The 22427-nt window shown below is 40.8% G+C and overlaps 1 long non-coding RNA gene across 1 annotated transcript; it reads right to left on the reverse strand.

Annotated features, from left to right (window-relative positions):
* Nucleotides 1–2918: 2918 nt before the first annotated feature.
* Nucleotides 2919–3652, reverse strand: LOC110678850. Its single transcript, XR_002501984.1, has 2 exons — nucleotides 3236–3652; nucleotides 2919–3178 (listed from the first exon to the last, which is right to left on the reverse strand). It is a non-coding gene; the product is annotated as an uncharacterized LOC110678850 (long non-coding RNA).
* Between the last annotated feature and the right edge of the window lie 18775 nt (nucleotides 3653–22427).

Genomic DNA, 22427 nt, shown 5'->3' on the forward strand with positions numbered 1-22427 from the left:
AATCAACGGAAAATTGTGGCAGGCATTTGAAAATTACAAGCGTTAGCCAACAGCTGAAGCAAATCAGACCATCTGTCAACCAATCATGACCCTTGCAATAAAAAAATCAGTTCAGTGCGCTAGAAATTTATTGTTGACTGCTCTTTCAAATTCACGATGAAACCGCCAACCATCGAGCGATTCTGTGACACATTCATTTAAGAAAGAAGCTGTTCCACTTTCATTTTTCATTTACTGAGATGGTGAAACAGCCGAGAGAGCTGGAGCGTGTAGCTATCACTAAAGGGTCGCGAGTTCGATTCTTGGATACATTTCTGTATTTTCTCTTTTAATTTTGAAGCTATCATCAACTTATTTTCAAACCAGCAGCAATGTAGTTTTAAGATCGCACATAATGATGAATATATTTTGATACATTCAATCCGTCATAGTTTTAGACGTTTCGTTCGCACTATGTTTGTTTCCGAAATTTGCCACAAAAATGTAGTATGTAAATCTATAAATTTATCCAAACTCCTTGTACAGTTACGTTAATGTGAAAAAAATCACCATATTTATACAAAACTTTTCTTATACGAGAAAAAAGTTTTGTTTGAAACGAAATGTTTTTAAAGCTTCAATTTTCTAACATCTTTCAAAAAAAAAAATAAATGCCATATCAAGTGTTTTGATCATCAGTACTTATGACTGTTAGGCTCTAGAAGAAATGCTGAAATGAATAAATGGGAACAATTTCAAACCATTTGCTTCGAATCGAGGAGACATATGAAAATGTAGGAAAAAATCTAAGTCGATCAACACAAAATGAGATATTTTTTCGCGACCCACCAGAGAGCAGCTCACGACCCCCCTGGGGGTCGCGACCCACAGTTTGGGAAACTATGCTCTGGGTAAAACACCTCAAATAAGCGAAGAAGCATTTTCTACGAACACCAAACTGATAATTAGATCAGGTATTGTAATACCTCAATAATTTTCATATAAAAGTTAAATTTATCAATAGTAGTTCAATACCTCCAGCAGACCTCAATAGCTGTCTAATACCTCAATGAAGCATTTTCAATTGTTTTAAAGATTTTTTTCAATACCAGTATAATACCAAATTGAGGTATTGACAACTGAACAATACCTATTTTTGGTATGATACCAAAATATGGTATGCAAAAGTTATTAGGGAGTTATTTGTTCCTCCTCGGGTTATTATAAATCCACCCAGCGGCGGCAGTAACGCACAGACGATATACGCGCAATCCAAGCGCAATCCAATTTCAAATTTGCTAAATCTGCAACATTTGGTGATTTTTATTATCACTGTGATGGTATATCGACGTTATCAGATAATCGCATTCCGTTGATTTTCCTTGTAGATCACAGCACATCAATTGGAAAAATTAATTGGCATAGATAGTTATCCAATTCAATCGTTACTCAAAAGGTTCACACTGATGCGTTAGCATTAGCATTAGCATTAGCATTAAGCAATTCGCAAAAAATCGTAGGTGGTACAGTCCTAGACCGTTGTATGAGGATTGCCTCCTTACCGTCCGTTACCAAAGTCAAAGATTTGGGACCAACCCTTGATTCTTAGACAAGATTGACGCATCTTCCAACAGTCGAAAGCTGTCCTGGCCACGTCCTTGCGAATGCTAAGGAATGGGAAGGAATGAAAAATGCAGAGAGCTCTACGACCTTTCATAGGTGTTACGGGATATTGTGGAATGGTAATGGGATTGGAAAGGACATAGGATACTTTTTGTAGACGTTCTGGCACATATGAATAATATTTGGGCATTGGTTCATATTGGAACAAACTCACCGAATTCTGCATTTGAAACCTCTCTGCAATTTACCGTTCAATCGACCGTCCAAATAAAACATGTCCCCACACGAGTTTTGTGTAAACGATCCTGATGGCATAGATCGCATTCGCAAAACACTGGACAGCACAAACAAAGACCGAGATAAAAATAATTCCGACGACGCACTAACCGAACTCGCTTGCTTGGGCTTTCGGAACACACTCCAAAAGGTTCACACTGATCCGTTGTCCTTAAAACTCTTTGATATAGTGGACACTTCTTCATCTTCTTCTTTGCATTACATACTCACTAGGGCAGAGCCTGCTTCTCAGCTTAGTGTTCTTATGAGCACTTCCACAGTTATTAACTGAGAGCTTTCTTTGTCAAAGTTGCCATTTTCGCATTCGTATATCGTGTGACAGGTGCCGGTGATTCTATATGCCCAGGGTAGTCAAGGAAATTTTCTTTACGAAAAGATCCTGGACCAACCGGGAATCGAACCCAGACACCTTCAGCATGGATTTGCTTTGTAGCCGCGGACTCTAACCACTCGGTTAAGGAGTGGCCACATTCTAGCTGATTCTGAAAACTATCTGTGACTTAAAATTTGCCTACCTTCAGGGGCACAAAAGTACAGCACCTTTATAACCCCACCTGACCCAGCGACCCTTCGGAATAACTCCGGACATACACTCTGAGAAGTAATCATGCTCAAGTCATTACCAAAAACATATAGCTTTTTTCCATAATGCTTTTCACATAACTCTTATTTACAAATCGTATAGATAGAGTTCATTATGGAAATCACATACCTTTCAAGCATAAAGACGATGGATATGGAATCCAATGGAAGTTGGTATCATAGACAAAATCATAAACATTTCGTCCAAAACTAATATAGATAATAATTGATTCTTTAATAAAACTGAAATGGTTTTCAAATGGCATTTACTACAAGATTATTTGAAATAAATTTTCAAAAATAAAAATACGTTCAAGTACTACATTTTAAAATTATTTATTTAAGATAATATTAGAATAACCGAAAAAGATTTATTAGTTGACATGGTTTGAGAAGGGCAAAGTACTTCTCCAGTCTTCAATTTTTTTATCATTCGGGTATTTGGATCCACTACCTGCAAAGCCATCTCACAGTAACTACTGGAACTTGAACAAAAGGGATTTTTGTTGTAGCATGGTTGGTATATAAATCTAAAACAATAAAACCATGTTAACACAATTTAAGCTCAAAACTAACTGCCGAATAAAATAACTCACCTATATCTATAGATATCGTCGAGCAGAACTTCATCATGTTCTCAGTTGTATGGAATTAGAAGCTCAATTCTTCAACGAGAAGTAAATAATGGTTCCACATTCTAAAATATGTACATAAAACTATATAATTATTGAAAAACTGATATTTACCCGCTTACCTTTAAAAACTTGCAAGAATTCGTCGTAAATCCTTTATCTGCTAGCGAAATGAATGCAGTGGCCGCCATCGTGTCACTAAATATAAACACAGATTTTTTTCACAATAGAAAATCATATACCATGTATCTGATTTTTCAATGATTTAATGGATAAACGATGTCCAATAAGTTAAATGTGAAATTCCAACGATTTCCATATTGTTATTATTTTAATCTCATTGGACCTTCATATAGTCTTTATTGGGTGTTAATGAAACCTATCAAATATGAATTCTGATGCATGTATATGATTTTCCAGATAAATATAATCGGATTAATTGGCTCAGTGTAGGAACATCCCCGAGAACCTTTGGTCACTTTTAGTAACTAGATATGTGTATAAGTATACTAACAAAACATAATTAAAATCCATTAAGTATTCACTGAGTGGTCAGAATATTAGTTATTTTTCTTTCACTCAGGTCTATACGCGTTAAGAGGAAAATAACCATTAAAAATTTTAAAAACATTTTTTTGCTCAATATTGAAACAATGTTCAAGAAAACCTATCATTACCCTTGCTATATCTCTAATGCAGTGATCATGGAGATTTCTTTGAAATAGAACGAAAGAAGTAATTTTAAATTTTTGATTAATGCTGATGATTGAACGATGATGGCTGCCTACTCTTGCTTCCTTATTCAGTAGAAAAGTGTACCGAAGAGCTTTGAAATAACGTAATCAAATCCTAGAAAATTTTCATTCATTATTTTCGTTTTTCTTCGTAGCTTCGCTTCTCGCTGTTCGTTCGTAGGTAAGGTCCTTCCGTTTTCCCGCCCGGTGATGTTGTTCCAGTAAGCCAGCAGGGGGTGGTTGGTAGCATCGCCGGGTTTATCTTTATCGTTTCGCCGGGTCAATGTAGCATCGGTGTTCGTAGTGGCTCGGCTTTCATTCGGGACCGTGTTTATGCCCGATCGATTACGAAGGTCATGGTTGTGCGCAGGATATGTTTGATGGGCGAGTTGGAAGCTTTAAATTGCAGGTAACATTCACTTGTTTCATAACGGGTCAAACGATAAGGCGGATTTCCCATGCCTCATATATTTTTTTTATTATTTTAACATAAATAAATCCTACAATGAGGGAGGGTGTACTGAATTTTACAAAATTGTCTCACGTGATCAATTGATTTGATAGTCATTCCCGCCTATTCTGTCCATAAAAGCATATCAGTCTCATGTCTGCTGGATTTCCTATTCACATGGTACAATTATGCGTTTATGGGCAGTATTCTTGTTTACGAATCCCATTTGTTAGAATGCATGACCGTAACTTGACTTGGCTTGATTTTGCTTGAAATACAAAACGATTTTCGAACTTGAACAAGGAATCGAGGTGCTCCTCGATGAACATCTGAATAGTGCTGAGAGCGCAGGAAATGAGGGTAAAGGTGACGGAGGAAATGCCTTCGTCAGTACTACGGACGATAGAAACCAACTAGTCCCTACTTTGAGGGAGGCTAAGGATGCCATTCACCAACTCAAGAACAATAAAGTTGATGGTAATTATAGTATCGGAGCTGAACTTGTAAAGATAGACCCTGATAGGCTATACATGTGCCTGCAGCAGCTGGTAAGGTGCAATCTGGGGGTTGTGTTTAGTTGATGAATACAAATCCAAATGTGTACGAAAAAATGCAACACAAATTTGAAATGGTATACTTAATCTCCCTCAAAGTGAGGGCTGGTTGGTTTCCATCGCCCGCAGTACTGACGACCCAGACAACCAGAAGTCGCATGAAAGTTCACGTAATAACTCGTTAATTCATACATGTTACGTCATTCCCGTAATACACGGTGGATAAAATCGTCAGATTGATGAGTTTCCTCGCATAAAATGCTTTTTTTCTGAGTTTGTTTATACATTTTGTTTCGTCCCGTACACTCGCACAAAGTAAGTCGCATCAATCCGCAGCAACTGTCAAATCAACAACTACAAATCATAAGTTAAGTCGCATAAGATCAGAGGTTAGTTCGGTAGAAAATTTATACACTCGCACTGTATGCTATGATTCATCACATAATATATGCACGTATATCGCCTCCACTTTTGTACGTAGAAGGCTGTGCCGACAACACCCCTCGTTGCAGCGACGCCGCTGGTGGGGTTACAAACACTTCACGACAGGCCATGCACGTAACCGTCAAGTATGACAGTGGAATGGAAGACATGTCGAAGCAATAGGAGATTTGTATACATGCAAGTCATCATGGTACTACTTTCCTCCGTATGAGACGTGGCTACCAAATCGAAGCAACTATTAAAACTATATTATCCTATCTAATTCTGAAACTATTTACACTAAGCTTTTCCTGAATCGTGAATTTGTGCTTAAAACTAGAGGTCAGATTTTGAAATCATCTGTAAGTAATAAAAATTAGGCCTAATTGAACTTAAAAACTAATATGTACAATACGATTGTAGCAAACGCCTATTCACGAGGGTTATCGATACGATCCTTCCAAACTCTATAAAACGTGCACTAAAATCGTAAGTAAATTGTATACTTTTTGCGTATTAGTTAATAAAAATGAACTTTTTAGCTTGAAGCTTACATTACCACAAAAACGTGTTTGCTGTCGAGATTTAGTGACAACCCCTCCGAATAAAAATCTTCAAGGATTTTAACTACGGGGTCTCAGAATGGAAGCACATCAGAAACCCGCCGGATACAGCTGCAAGTCCTGCGATAGACCGGACACCGACGAGGAGAAATGGGTCGCTTGCGATAGCTGTAAGCTCTGGGAGCACTTTGGCTGTGCGGGGGTGGATGATTCGGTAAAGAACCGGCCCTATCGCTGTCAGGAGTGCAAAACCAAAACCGCTGTCCATAAAATGCCGTCATCTCGCAATTTGCTACCACCACCTTCAGAAGGTAGATCGCTGAGATCATCAACGGCCAAGTCTGGTCTGAGGCAGGTCAATAAAGTGACTCAATTGGCATCACAATTCGCTCGGAGCGCTCATAGCACGACTTCGAGTGTCCGTGCTGCCCGTCTGCAAGCCCAAATGAAGCTGGTCGAAGAGGAGCAATTACTGAAGGAGCAGGAGTTAGAAGCCCAAGAAGCGACGCGGAAGAAAGAAATGGAAGAAGAAGAACGCCGGCTAGAAGAAAGGAAAGCACTATTGGAAGAAGAAGCGCGGCTACGGCAACGAAAGCTGCAAGACGAAAAGGAGTATCAGAAGCAGCAACAGTTGATCAGGATGGAATCTCTGGAAAAGAAAAACACCATCGCTCGGCAACTAAGCGAGTGCAGCAGCAGAGGTACATCGATCCCCGATTCAGATCAAGAGGTGGCCCGTTGGCTTCAACAATGTTCGCCAAATTTACTCGACGATAGAATTCGATCTCTAAGAATTGATCCTGAAGAATCAGTACCAGAAGCCTTACCTAATTCATCCTTGTTTGCGGACTGCCAACAACAAGTTGAAATGGACCAACCAGAGGCAGCAACCGTGCCGAATCGTTCTAACCATCCGTTGCAGCAACCATTATATCGCCTCTCTTCAGCCCATCAACCACACCCCTCGGATCGTGTAGCGATGCACAATCATGCGAGCTTCACTCAGCGGCATCCAATGTTCCCCTCGGAACCGAGATCAGGATTGCCACGAAAAAACAGACAAGATGCCGATGATACACGAGAGCAGCGACAGTCGAATAATATGGAGACAGAGTTTACTCCTATGGTAATCAACGCCAGCCAACTTGCAGCCAGGCAGGTGATGGGGAAAGAATTGCCCAATTTCTCAGGTAACCCCGAAGATTGGCCGATTTTCATCTGTAGCTTCGAGCAATCGACAGCTGCTTGTGGATACACCGATGCAGAAAATCTCATTCGGTTACAGCGATGCTTAAAGGGACATGCACTAGAATCGGTGCGAAGTAGACTCCTTCTCCCTTCGAGTGTCCCTCAAGTCATCAACACCCTTCGAACGCTTTACGGCAGACCAGAGCTACTCATAAGAACACTTATCGAGAAGGTGCGTTACACTCCAGCACCTAGACATGACCGCCTGGAAACGTTGGTTGAATTCGGGCTCGTCGTTCAAAATCTAGTGGACCACCTGAAGGCGGCGAAACAGTACACGCATTTATCCAACCCAGTACTAATGCAGGAACTAGTAGAGAAGCTCCCCGGTTCACTCAGAATGGACTGGGCAATTTACCGAAGCAGGCAGCCGTATGCTACGTTGGCAACATTCGGGGACTTCATGACGGGACTACTGGAAGCGGCTAGCCAGGTGACCTTCGAACTTCCGAACTCAAGTCGTAGCTCCAGAGGTGAACAACGACGTACCAAAGAAAAGGGTCTTCTCCATGCTCATTCATCAATACCCGTTTCCTCTTTGGAGCCACCGTCATCACCAAGTCCAAAAAGGTCAGGTAAGCCATGCGCCGCATGCGAACGTGAGGGACACCGGGTGGCTGATTGCCATAAATTCAAGTCCTTGAGCAACGACGAGCGGTGGAAAATCGTTCATCAAGGGGGACTGTGTAGAACTTGCTTGAATGGTCATGGAAAGTGGCCTTGTAGGTCTTGGCAAGCGTGTGCAATTGAAGGCTGTAACGAAAAACATCACACCCTTCTTCACCCCCCTTCCACTATCCAATCATCCCTCAATGTCTCCGTCAATAACATTATGCAGAAAAATGGTTCCTCTCCCATGTTTCGAGTCCTTCCTGTGGTATTATATGCCGGTAAACGGAGGGAAGTCGTCTTCGCCTTTATCGACGAAGGCTCATCGACAACATTTTTAGAGAAGACGGTAGCTGATCGTCTGGGTGTTTCTGGGCCGGTCGAACCTTTGACGTTGCAGTGGACGGGCAACATAACTCGAGAGGAACGAAAATCACAGCGCGTGCAACTAAAAATTTCTGGTGAAGATAGTCTCAATATCCATAAGCTATGTGAGGTCCGAACGGTTAATTGTCTAGTTTTGCCGACGCAATCCATGAAGTACGGCGAACTCTGTCATCAATATCCTCATTTGCGTGGGCTTCCATTGAAAGATTACGAACTCATCCCACCGAAACTACTAATTGGATTGGACAACCTTCGTTTGGCTGTTCCTTTGAAGGTAAGGGAAGGGGGAGTTTCAGACCCCATAGCAGTAAAATGCCGACTGGGTTGGAGCATTTACGGATGCGTGCAAGGTTCATCATCCCCACGCGCTGTAGTCCATTTCCATGTTGCTGCATCTGCTGACAGTGACCGCCAGCTGAACGACCAGTTACGTGACTATTTTGCGCTAGAGGATGCTGGAACAAGTGAACAGATGAGGTTGTTGGAATCAGACGAAGAGAAGCGAGCGAGAACGATACTGCAACAAACAACTAAACGCACGGATCGTGGATTTGAAACCGGACTGTTGTGGCGGGATGATAATCCGGATTTTCCAGATAGCTATCCCATGGCTATTCGTCGTTTGAAGGCTTTGGAGCGAAAATTATCAAAAAATAACTGGTTACACGAGCGTGTGCGCGAGCAGATTTCTGAATATTTGAGGAAGGGGTACGCTCACAAGGCAACCGAATCGGAGCTGAACAATGCTGATCGCAAACGCATGTGGTTTCTACCACTTGGCGTGGTCGTACACCCCAGGAAACCGAATAAAATTCGACTGGTGTGGGATGCAGCAGCGATGGTGGACGGAGTCTCTTTCAACTCAAAGCTTTTGAAGGGACCTGATCTACTAACTCCACTTCCAGCCGTTCTTAGCCGTTTCCGTCAGTTCCCTGTAGCAATCTGTGGCGACATCAAAGAGATGTTTCATCAGCTCTCAATCCGTGAACAAGACCGTCTGGCACAATGTTTTCTTTGGCGCGACAGTCCAACGAATCCTGTTCAGATCTATGTTATGGACGTGGCAACATTTGGCGCAACCTGCTCGCCCGCCTCAGCGCAATACGTAAAAAACATAAACGCATAAGAGTTTTCCGAAGACTACCCACGAGCGGCGACTGCGATTGTTAAAAATCATTACGTCGACGATTACTTGGACAGCTTTCAGACCGTCGATGAAGCCGCTGACGTGATTAAGGAAGTAGCTTGGGTCCATTCGTTAGGAGGTTTTGAGATCCGAGGTTTCCGCTCCAATTCTACAGAGCTTCTTCGTGAAATAGGGGGACCTTTGGCGGCTGATGAACCGAAAAACTTAATGCTGGAACGAAGTGCTACCAGTGAATCAGTGCTGGGGATGTCCTGGGACCCCACGAATGATTGTTTCTCCTATTGCTTCAATCTACGGGACGATTTGCGCTCAATACTGGATGTAAATCATATTCCTACCAAAAGAGAGGTTTTAAAGGTCGTAATGAGCCTATTCGATCCGCTCGGGCTCGTTTCACACTTTCTCGTCCACGGAAAAGTAATAATTCAGGGGACTTGGGCTGCTGGAACTGGATGGGATGAGCCAATTAATGAAGACCTTAACAGAAAGTGGCGTCAGTGGGTGTCACTCTTCCCGAAGCTCAATGAACTAAAAATTTCCCGGTGCTACTTCTCACAATTTCCGTCCAGTATCAAGAATCTACAAGTTCACACCTTTGTGGATGCCAGCGATATCGCCTACTCTTGTGCTGTATATTTTCGTTTAGTACACGAAGACTGTGTCCAAATAGCGCTGGTAGGAGCTAAGTGCAAAGTGGCCCCTCTAAAGACACTATCCACTCCACGGCTAGAGCTGAAGGCAGCCGTCCTCGGAGTAAGATTCGTGGCAGCAATTCTTGAATATCATTCACTTCCGGTGTCCCAACGGTTCTTCTGGAGCGACTCAACTACGGTGCTAGCGTGGATTCGGTCTGACTATCGTAGATTCCACAAGTTCGTGTCGGTGCGAATAGGCGAAATTCTTACTTTGAGCGAACCGCAAGAATGGAAATGGGTACAATCCAAGCTGAACGTTTCCGACGATGCGACAAAATGGAAGGACGGTCCCAATCTCAACCCTGAGAGTACCTGGTTCGATGGACCCAGATTCCTTTACTTCGATGAAGCGGCATGGCCAGAGCAACGGATTACGACAACTCATGAAGAACTTCGACGTGTTCAAACTCACTGGAGTCGCGAACCAATGATAGATTACTCCCGATTCAACGAATGGACAAGACTTCAACGCACAATGGCATATGTCGTTCGTTTCATCAATGGCGTGCGTCAACGAAATGATGGGCTGAATATACAACTGAAAGTACTCACTCAAGAGGAGCTAGCACAAGCCGAAATTATGCTATGGAAGTCGGCACAGGAGGAAGTCTTTGCTGAAGAGCGATCTGCGTTGGAAAAAACAATGGGCACTCCAGAAGCTAGGCACGCCTTTGTGTCAAAATCTAGCCCAATTTATAAAACTTGGCCGTATATGGATGACCAAGGAATCCTACGAATGCGAGGCCGCATAGAAGCGGCGGACTATCTACCCTTCCATGCAAGGTACCCTGTAATACTACCAAAAACACACCCAGTTACAACTTTGATCGTGGGATGGTTCCATCGTCTCTATCGTCACGCGAATCGAGAGACGGTGACGAACGAACTTCGGCAACGTTTCGAAATTGCAAACATGAGATCCATTGTGCAAAAGGTAGCAAAGGATTGTTCCTGGTGTCGAATCAATAAGGCCTTCCCAAAAACACCAGTAATGGCCCCTCTTCCCAAGGAACGATTGGAACCGTATGTGAGACCCTTCACGTACGTTGGGTTAGATTATTTTGGGCCAGTGCTGGTCAAGGTTGGCCGAAGTCAAGCCAAACGGTGGATTGCTCTTTTTACGTGTCTGTCAGTTCGAGCTGTGCACATGGAAATAGTACACAGCCTCTCTACGGAGTCGTGCATCATGACAGTCCGAAGGTTTATATCGCGCCGTGGCTCGCCTGCTGTGATATATTCGGATAATGACACCTGCTTCCAAGGGGCCAATAAACAACTTACAGAGGAGATTGCTGCTAGAAACGAAGCAATGGCGCACACCTTTACGAACGCCGATACGAAATGGAAATTCATTCCACCTGCCACTCCGCACATGGGGGGCGTTTGGGAGCGCTTGGTAAGATCGGTGAAAACAGCAATTGGATTGGCTCTTGAATACCCTCGCAAGCCCAACGATGAGACTCTAGAGACCATCATTTATGAAGCTGAAGCGTTAGTGAACTCCAGACCGCTCACGTACATTCCATTGGAGTCAGCAGACCAAGAGTCGCTGACTCCCAACCATTTTCTTCTGGGCAGCTCTACGGGTAACAAAATCGAAACAACCGAAGTGTCTGGATACGCTGCACTCCGTAGCAGCTGGAAGATGGCCCAACATATCGTTAACGAATTCTGGAAGAGGTGGATAAAGGAATATCTGCCTGTTATAACACGCCGGAGCAAGTGGTTCGAGGAAACCAAAGACCTAATGGTAGGAGACCTAGTTCTAATTGTCAGTGGGTCTGGGCGAACTCAGTGGACTAGAGGACGGATTGAGGAAATCTTCGTCGGCAGCGATGGGAGAGTTCGTCAAGCACTTGTACGAACGGCAAACGGAGTTCTACGGCGACCTGCCTGCAAGCTAGCTGTGTTGGACGTCGAAGGAGGATGTGAACCCATGCGACTTCAGAAGAATTCAAGACATCACTTAGGTTCACAGGCGGGGGTATGTGCCGACAACACCCCTCGTTGCAGCGACGCCGCTGGTGGGGTTACAAACACTTCACGACAGGCCATGCACGTAACCGTCAAGTATGACAGTGGAATGGAAGACATGTCGAAGCAATAGGAGATTTGTATACATGCAAGTCATCGTGGTACTACTTTCCTCCGTATGAGACGTGGCTACCAAATCGAAGCAACTATTAAAACTATATTATCCTATCTAATTCTGAAACTATTTACACTAAGCTTTTCCTGAATCGTGAATTTGTGCTTAAAACTAGAGGTCAGATTTTGAAATCATCTGTAAGTAATAAAAATTAGGCCTAATTGAACTTAAAAACTAATATGTACAATACGATTGTAGCAAACGCCTATTCACGAGGGTTATCGATACGATCCTTCCAAACTCTATAAAACGTGCACTAAAATCGTAAGTAAATTGTATACTTTTTGCGTATTAGTTAATAAAAATGAACTTTTTAGCTTGAAGCTTACATTACCACAAAAACGTGTTTGCTGTCGAGATTTAGTGACAACCCCTCCGAATAAAGGCGTTCTCGCGACAACTTATAAGTGAAATGTTGCGCATACAAAGCCTCCGGGTGATTTCGTTATACGTACATTTTGGTTGTCTGGGGAAGGCATTTCCTCCGTTATCCCGTCCTTCATTGCCTAAGCTCTCAGCGCCGTTCAGGTGTTCATCGAAGTGCTGCTTCCTCCTTTCGATCACCTCACGCTCGTCCGTCAAAATGCTCCCATCCTTATCTCTGCACATCTCGGCTCGCGGCACAAAGCCGTTGCGGATTACGTTGAGCTTCTGATAGCTTCTGTTCCGTATCCTCGCACTTCGTCTCCTCTAGACGGCGTTTTTTCTCCCGAAAGAGGCGGGTCAGCTGTTGCCGTTTCCGTCTATGACGTTTCACGTTCTGCCGGGTCCCTTATTGTAGCATGACCACTAGAGTGAGGCAAATTTCGAAATTTTTGTTCCCCTATGCTTAAACGATTTAAATTATGGTAAAATCCCAAAATTTGAAATGATTTGGAAGAAATTTGACTGTGCACACACCATTTGAAGTTTATATTGAGATTACTATGGAAAACGCTAACCTTTTGTGTTCAGCCCTCTATCTCTTCGTCACTAAGTCTTATGGAAAAGTAATCATGTGGAATTCTTCCAGCTACAACTTTGCCGAAGACCACATTTTGATTGGACGTCAGGAAAAAATGTTATTCATCATCATAAAATGGGTTTACCTAGTAGAAGCATTAGCCGTAGAAGGCCAGTGTCGCGACTGTTCTTGTGACCAACATCTAGTTTGCCAAGCTCTGACAGTCTGAGTACCGGGTCTGTAACATGGCACTAAACAAACAATCAAAAACTTCAATAGTAAGTATTAATAAAATAATTCTATTTTGTGATAACAGCGCCACTAGCGTTCTACTACTTTTATTTCTATTGTTTGCCTTCAGTAAGCTTCACCAACTATTCGGCAGGCAACAGTGGTGCTCCTGGCGGGAAAAATATATCAAAGTAATCCAGGCTACTATGTTCTACAGCAAAAAAGCAGTGTTGCTCTGAAAGTAATTGAATGATCATGTCAGCTTGGTTTAGACTTTGGAATCAAGAATAACAAATTATCCTTACGTCCCAACAAAATGTGGTCTTCGGCAAAGTTGTAGCTGGGAAGATTTTAATCGGAAGAGTGTGCTCGCTTTTTCATATATTATTATGGTGAGGAGATAGAGGACTGAACACAAAAGGTTTGGCTTTTCCATAGTAATTTCCATATAAACTTCAAATGGCGTGTGAACAACCAAATTTCTTCCAAATCACTTCAAATTTTTGGAGAATGATTTCCATCAGAATTGACACCGTTTAAGCATAGGGGAGCAAAAATTTCAAAATTTGCATCAGTCAAATGACCATGCAGCTTGGGCAGCTGTCGATCCACAACTTGCACATTCTCTCATTGATCAGTCACCACCCGATCACGCGCCGCTGCATATCACCTATCTAGCGTAACATTTGAAAAGGGCCTAACTGCAAAATGTAAACAAACTTGATTATTCATTATTCGTATCATTTTTTACGTAAATTACTCCTACATACTCTAAAGGGCATGCAAAATGCATTATTAATGGTAATTTTATTCAAATTTAAAAGGGCCTATCTGAAAATGATAAAACTAAGAGGGCCTAACTGGTCATAAAAGGGCCTAACTGAAAATTTCCATCAAAATCAGATTGGCCCTTCCGTGCATTTTTAATTTCCCCCCATATTTTTCAATATTTAGCCATTGTATAGTGTTTTTCTCACATAATGGAACCTGGTGAAATATTTGAAAAGGGTCTATCAGCATAACGTAAAAATTGAGAAATGCTCGATTGAAGATTCTGTAACATATTGATTGTTACTATTTTAAACTCATTGCTATCTAATAGTTTTGAACTTTTGTTCGGCACTCACAGTCTATTACTGGGCCACGTACCGTTTTATATCTAACATAACATAAAAACTAGTAAAAAAATTTGAATTCAAACATCATTGGCAGATAGGCCCTTTTACGAGTCTTCAAACCAGTTAGGCCCTTTCAATTAGGCCCTTTAATTGAACATGGTTTCAGTTAGGCCCCTCCAGTTAGGCCCTTTTATTTAACATAGTTCCAGTTAGGCTTTTTTGGAATTTGTCGATTTTATTGATTATTGAATAGATTTTCAAAGTTTTAGAACATAATCAATCGATTATGTGAGGAAATCAACATTGAATATTGAAAATTCTTTATTGAAGATTCAGTACTATATTGATTATTCATATTTCAAACCCTTTCTCCTATTTACTAGTTTTATACTTGTGTTCACACTCATAATAGTCTACTAGGTGGCCCATAACGTTTTAAATCCATAAATAACAAAACAACTCGTGAAAATGGTTGAATTCAAACATCATCGGCAGATAGGCCCTTTAACGAGTCTGCAAACCAGTTAGGCCCTTTCAGTTAGGCCCTTCGATTGAACATGGTTTCAGTTAGGCCCCTCCAGTTAGGCCCTTTTATTAAACTTAGTTCCAGTTAGGCCCTTTTGGAATTTGTTAATTTTATTGATTATTGAAGTGATTTTCAAAGTTTTAGATCAAAATCAATCGATTAGGTATGTGAGAAAATCAACATTGATTAATAAAAATACTTTATTGAAGATTCAGTACTATATTGATTCCTATTTCAAGCCCATTCTCTTTTTTACTAGTTTTATCATAATCTTAATGCGAAGTTAGTTGAAAAACTGATTTTTTATCCTGAAAAAAAAAATCAATTACATTAAAAAATTTGAATAATTTTTATTTATTAATTTTTATTTGTTGTCTCTAGTTGTGGATCGAGTTCCAAAAGTCGCGATTTTCACAAAAACAAATTCGTTTGTTTTTGTAACAGCTCTGCAAGAATTCTTCTTATACTTCTTCTTGGCATTACGTCCTCACTGGGACAGAGCCTGCTTCTAAGCTTTGTGTTCAATGAGTACTTCCACAGTTATAAACTGAGAGCTTTCTTTGACAAGTTGCCATTTTTGCATTCGTATATCGTGTGACAAGTACGAAGGTACTCTATATTCAGGAAAGTAAAGGAAATTTCCATTACGAAAAAACCTGGACCGACCGGGAATGGAACTCTGATACCTTCAGAATGGCTTGTAGCTTGTAGCTGCGGACTTAAACTGCTCGGCTAAGGAAGGCCCTCAAGTATAAAACAAGTAAAAAAGTGAATGGGTTTGAAATAGATATAATCAATAAGGTACTGAACCTTCAACCGAGAATATCCAACATTTAGCTATTACATTGTTTTTCTCTCGCTTTATCTTATTTAAAAACTATGAAAATCACTTCAATAAGCAATAATATCAACAAATTCCAAAAGGGCCTAACTGGAACTATGTTTAATAAAAGGGCCTAACTGGAGAGGCCTAACTGAAACCATGTCCAATCGAAGGGCCTAACTGAAAGGGCCTAACTGGTTTGAAGATTCATTGAAGGGCCTAACTGCTGATTATATTTGAATGCAACCATTTTCACGAGTCGTTATGCTATTTGAGATTACTAACGTTCTGGGCCACGTAATAAACCATAATGAGTGTCTAACACAAGTATAAAACTAGTAAAAAAAGTTAATGGGTTTAAAAAATCAATAATCAATATGTTGCTGATTTTGTATAGAATAGTTTCCAATATTTAGCTTGTATGATATTGTGTTGTTTCCTCACATAATCATCAAATGTTGTCGAAGAATTATGCAAATCACTTCAATAATCAATAAAATTAGCAAATTCAAAAAGGGCCTAACTGGTTTGAAAATTCGTTAAGGGGCCTATCTGCGGATGATGTTTGAATTGAACTATTTTTACAAGTTGTTGTGCTATTTCAAATTCAAATCGTTGTGAGCCACGTAATAGACCATTATAAGTGTCGAACACAAGAGGTTATCCGAAAATGACGTCCATCAATTGGGGCCTCCTCCAATGGGGGGATGTACGAAAATGTGACAGTGCATGGATTGGGTATTAGAAAAAGCGTGACAGAGGTGGTAGAAGGGTTCTAGAAATCCCGAAAAACGATGGACGTCATTTTTGGATCTTCCCCAAGTATGAAACTAATAAAAATCGAATGGGTTTGAAATAGGAATAATCAATATGGTACTGAATCTTCAACCGAAAATTTCCAATATTTAGCTATTATATAGTGTTTTTTCACATAATCGCTAAATTTTGTTCAAGATTTATGCAAACCAATTCAAAAATCAATAAAATTAGCAAATTATTAAAGGGCCTAACTGAAACCATGTTCAATCAAAGGGCCTAACTGAAAGGGCCTAACTGGTTTGAAGATTCATAATAGGGCCTATCTGCCGATGATGTTTGAATTCAACAATTTTTACGAGTTGTTGTGTTATTTGAGATTAGAAACATAATGGGCCACGCAACAGACTTTAATGGGTGTCGAACACAGGTATGAAACTAGTAAAAATGCGAATGGGTTTAAAATAGGAATTATAAATATGGTACGGAATCTTCAATTGAGAATTTCTCAATGTTTACGTTTTGCAGATAGGCCCTTTTCAAATGTTACGCTAGCTATCACTATAAAAGCTGTTCCCTGCTCGTGTGTGTTGCCGCAGCTACGATGCCGAATTCGCGGTCCTTTAGCAGGTCGGCGAGTATGCGTGTGCTCCCGATGAAGTTGAGAGATTTACAGTTCCACGTACCGAGCTTCCAATCGCTAGTCCCTTTTCGTCGCTGTGGTCTTCGCCGATTGTCCCGGTTCGTATTCTCTCGTTGATTACCGTTAAGTCGCCGGTCGCCGTGCGGTCTCCATTCACCGTGCACATATACAGAATCCTTCAGAATATTCTTACAATTTTCACAAATTATTGTTTTGTTAGCAAAATAAGATAAAACCGATGAAATAAAGTAGTTCTTGTCACAATACATTTTAGAAAACTTAGTTTATGTAACATCTTCAGATGCGATCGTAGCGCGGCAACAAGTGAATTTTCGAGGGGTGGCGGTGTACTAATCGCTGTCAAGACTGCTCTTCAATGTAGTGCACTTGAACTAGGTGATTGCGGTCAACTCGAACAGATGGTAGTTCGCATCAAACTTGCCATCCGATCACTCATCATCGTCGCTATATACCTTCGACCAAACTCCATTCCAGCTAGTTACACCGCTCACACCAATGCCATCCAAGCTCTTTGCGATATGGTTTCAGATACCGACATCATACTAGCTCTAGGCGATTACAATCTTCCTAACCTGCAGTGGCAGTTTGACGAAGACATCAATGCAATACAGAGTCAGAATTAGGGCGAATGTGAACACTAATACATTGTCAGTAAAATCGGTTTGAAGTTCAGCGAATATAATTTTAATTCTATATTATGTTTCCGATCCATTTAATCGCATGATGCATTTTTGTATGATCCATTACAATATTATTTCTGTAACAAACCATTTGATTTATTTTCATATTATGAGCAACATGTTTAAATAAATAAAAAAGCATCATGCGCCGTTCATCAAAATTGAGGATTGTTGCGCCCCTCGGTTTTTCGTCTCCTTCAGTTTGACAGCCGCGATTGCGCCTTTTGACCTCGTCCTTCTGTTTTGACTATCATCAGCTTCGCCGTTCTGCTACGCTCTTTCACATGAACCTTCTTCACTATCGACCTTCTGCACGCTCAGTTTTAAATGCGCCCTGCTGCCACACTCAATCGCAAATGCGCCCGGTTACCGCAAAGGGGGAAGATGGGCGAAATTGACATCAGAGTTTGTATCGAAAGAGAATATCAAATGCGCCTTTATGTTTTTCTCACTTATTTCGTGAAAAACGTTATTTTTAAGAAACAGTTGTGCATTATATGATTGTAATTTATCAAATAAACTGTTAGGTGAATAAAACTCAATTTGTTTACATTTGTCAGTTAGGCCGTATATCTGGTACTGTATTGAATGGCTATTTACCGACGAATGCTTCTACCGAACAAGACGTTATTTTGACCGAATCTTTTTCCACTAGTGGCCTCATTCAGTTGAACTCTATAAGCAACTCTAATGGTAGAATTCTAGACTTGGCATACGCAAACACTCCTGACTACATCGAACTCATCGACCCACCTTTGCCCCTGATTAAAATGGACGAGCATCACAAACCGTTTATTTTAAGACTTGACACACGGTACACTTCACCATGTTTTGACAACGTCCCAATGGATGTCACGGCTTTCGACTTCAAGTGATGTGATACTGATGCGCTTCGCTATAAACTCTTTTCAATCGATTGGATTCATCTACTCAGCTGTTCTTCTGTGGACGAAACGGTGTGTGCTTTCTATAATATTTTGCATGGCATATTCGATCAATGCATGCCTCATCGTCGGCTTGCTCCAGCAATTGTCAATTCCAAACCTTGGTGGACAGCTGAACTCCGTCAAATGCGTAACAGGTTACGAAAAACTCGGAATCAATACTTCGGCGATCGAACTGATGGAAATCGAAATGCACTTCACCAGCTGGAAACTGACTACAACGACTTGCTTTCATCGACCTATACAGTATATGTAAAAAACAACGGACTACCACCATCGTTTATAAAGAGTTGTGCACACGAGCTGGTTACTCCAATAGCACTGATCTTCAATCGCTCTCTAACAGAGGGTACATTCCCGGCTATGTGGAAAACTGCAAGAATGATAGCAATCCACAAAGGAGGATCCATCAGTCATGTCGAAAACTACAGAGGCATTTCGATACTTTGCTGCCTTGGTAAAGTGTTCGAAACCGGTGTTTGTAGATATTTATACAATGCCGCAAAACCCTTTATCAGCGAATTCCAGCATGGCTTCGTCGAAAACCGGTCAACAACGACAAATTTGATGGAATATGTCAACACTCTGTTTCCTGCAGTGGAATCACGATGCCAAGTTGACTCGGTGTACGTGGATTTTTCTAAGGCCTTTGACTTGGTTCCGCATAACCTTTTTATTGAAAAACTGCGTCATTTGGGCTTCCCGAATTGGATCACTAATTGGCTTTATTCTTATCTCACAGACCGCAAAGCGTTTGTCCAAGTTAACCAACAAGTTTCAACCTATTACCCCATCCTTTCCGGAGTTCCGCAGGGGAGTGTGCTTGGTCCTCTAATATTCGTTCTGTTTATCAACGATCTAGCGGACCAAGTGTCTTCATGTAAATTATTCTTTGCCGATGACCTCAAAATGTTCCGGATTATCGCTTCCGCCTTAGACTGTACAGCCTTGCAAAATGATATCGATCAACTCATTGACTGGTGCCAAGAAAACGGGATGTTCGTTAACATAAAAAAATGCAAAGTAATCACTTTCACTCGATGTCATACTCCGATTTGTTTTTCATATAAACTCACTTGAACGGGTTGAGTCCATTGGATAGCAGATTGAATTTCAACGAACAAGTCTCATTGGCGGTATCCAAGGCGTTTTCTGTGCTTGGTCTCGTTCGCCGTCATTCAACGTTCATCACCGATATCTACGCTCTAAAAGCCCTGTACTGTTCTCTTGTTAGAAGTATACTGGAATATGCCGCTCCAGTGTGGGCCCCGTACCAAGTAACACAGATTTTGAAAATCGAGCGTGTTCAAAAGTTTATTAGGTTTACTCTCCGTCAACTCCCCTGGGAAAACCCTTCAGAGCTGCCCCCATACAACTCGCGCTGCCTGTTAATCGACCTGGAGACGCTTTCCGCCAGGCGCATAAAGCTGCAACGCGTTTTCATTTTTGATTTGCTTTCAAATCGCATTGACTGTTCAGCTCTGCTTAACAGTATCAATATAAATGTCCCTTCTCGCACCCTCCGAAGCCATAATGCATTGGTTCTCCCAGTTAGTAGGACGACGTACGGGTTTAATAATCCATTTTATGTTTGTATTCGTGCTTTCAACACTGTATTTTATCTGTTCGACTTTGATATAAGCAAAAATGTATTTGTTAGTAGAATTAAGAATATAGTCTAGAATAGCATACAGTCTGTACGGCTAAGGCCGAAGACGGCGAATAAATAAATAAATAAATAAATAAATAAATAAAAATCATGTGAATTCTGTTTAATAATGAGATATTTTACAACTCTTAGTAAACACGCTCACATTTTAACACTAAATTTTTGATAATATCAACAAATTTTTACTGTAGATACTTCTAATAAGATGCATTTCATCATATGAGTCATGAGTTTTATGAAAATATGAATTTTTAATTGTGTTTCAGCCGAAACACAAATGCGCGGTGAATGGACCCTTTTCAATATTAATGGTTCCTATTACCGTGCATTAGTGTAAAAGGTTTGAAATTATTGAGTAATGTTGGATTTATTGTTATGTCGTGATTTAATTACTTCATAATAAGTTTTTGAACGAATATGAAATGGTTTGGACAATACAGTCAAACCTCAAGATTGAATGAAAAAATAATGATTTAGCCATTTTTTCAAGTTTCTATAGCATTTATTGTAAATTAAGATTTGAATACCCTTAAACATGAGTGCGCACATTACTAGCAACATAGATACAACATTAAATCATGAGGAAAACGCGCGGTAAATGGTGCACTAGCGTGCACGGTAAATGGAAATATAGAACGGTACGAGGCGACCTTAACATCACATTTGTAAACAAAATTTTTGACTAAATTTTTGTATGCATTACTAATTTTAATTTTTCTTGAATTATGGTATACATGCACGCTTCGTAGTGGTATTACAATTTGCTTTAAATTATTTGAATAAATTATACAATTTTTTGAAGTGCAGTTTTTTTTTTAAATGCACGGTGAATGAGGGGGTGGGGGTTGAGGGGGCTTGACGGTATTTTTTTTAGTTTTGAGGCAGCATTAACCCGTAATTCATTATATTTTTTCTTCTTGTCGTAAAATTGGATGTTCGTTATATATGAGTATACTCTATATTCTATATAAAGAATAGTCACCTCGACCAAGAACCTACTATAGCTTACAGAAGAAGTTGCGATCATAAAAGATTTACTCCCGCATTATCCAGAACGTAATCAAAGCTGGAAGGATATGATGGACAGGGCATGTTACAAGAATGCCGGACAGCAAACCTGCAAAAATGGTGTTCGCTTCGGATCCGGTTGGTTCAAGAAAGCGTGGAGCGTAGTGAACTAGGTGGGCGGATCAAGTACACAACGATTTGGCGAGCGTGGGCCAGAACCGAGGATGGAGAGATGTGGCCACAAACTGAGCATTGTGTTTCACGCCATTGTTGATTCAGTGCTAAGCTATCAGTACACCATGGAAAATATTTGGCTTGGATTGATACAGAGCCGCTAGGGGACGGACCTGGTGTAGTGGTTAGAACACACGCCTCTCACGCCGAGGACCTGGGATCGAATCCCATCCCCTAGATAGTCACTAAAAAAAAAATTCAGTGACGACTTCCTTCGGAAGGGAAGTAAAGCCGTTGGTCCCGAGATGAACTAGCCCAGGGCTAAAAATCTCGTTAATAAAGATAAAAAAAAAAAAAAAAAAGATACAGAGCCAAATAAATGTTTGACATCGCACAGATTTTGTCAGTGTTGAAATCGATGTTTGTCTATTGGTTTATCCCTAGCCAAATATTTGCACATTTGGCAAAGTGTGTTCTGATAGCTTTATCTGTTTGAATGATAACTAAATAAATTAAAAAAAATCTAATTTAGGATCTGATATTTTTAGAAGCATGAAATTGAGTCACAGTATTTTCACAAATGGAGCATTTCTTCCACCAAAAAAGTGTCTCAAATGGAGATTTGTATAGACAAGACAATAGCATGTTGGAAATAACGGTTTCCAACATTATCATAAATTGATAATACAATCATAAATAGGGAAGCCAGCCCTCCTTCCATACGTCCATATATTTACATCTGGCGTTCGTGGATGCGAAGAGCTTTTTCCGCCATCCACCATTTACAGCAGCGATAGCGAAGTTCAGTGCATAGCAAG

This window comes from Aedes aegypti, chromosome 3, assembly GCF_002204515.2.
Source record: "Aedes aegypti strain LVP_AGWG chromosome 3, AaegL5.0 Primary Assembly, whole genome shotgun sequence".
Classification (NCBI taxonomy): domain Eukaryota; kingdom Metazoa; phylum Arthropoda; class Insecta; order Diptera; family Culicidae; genus Aedes; species Aedes aegypti.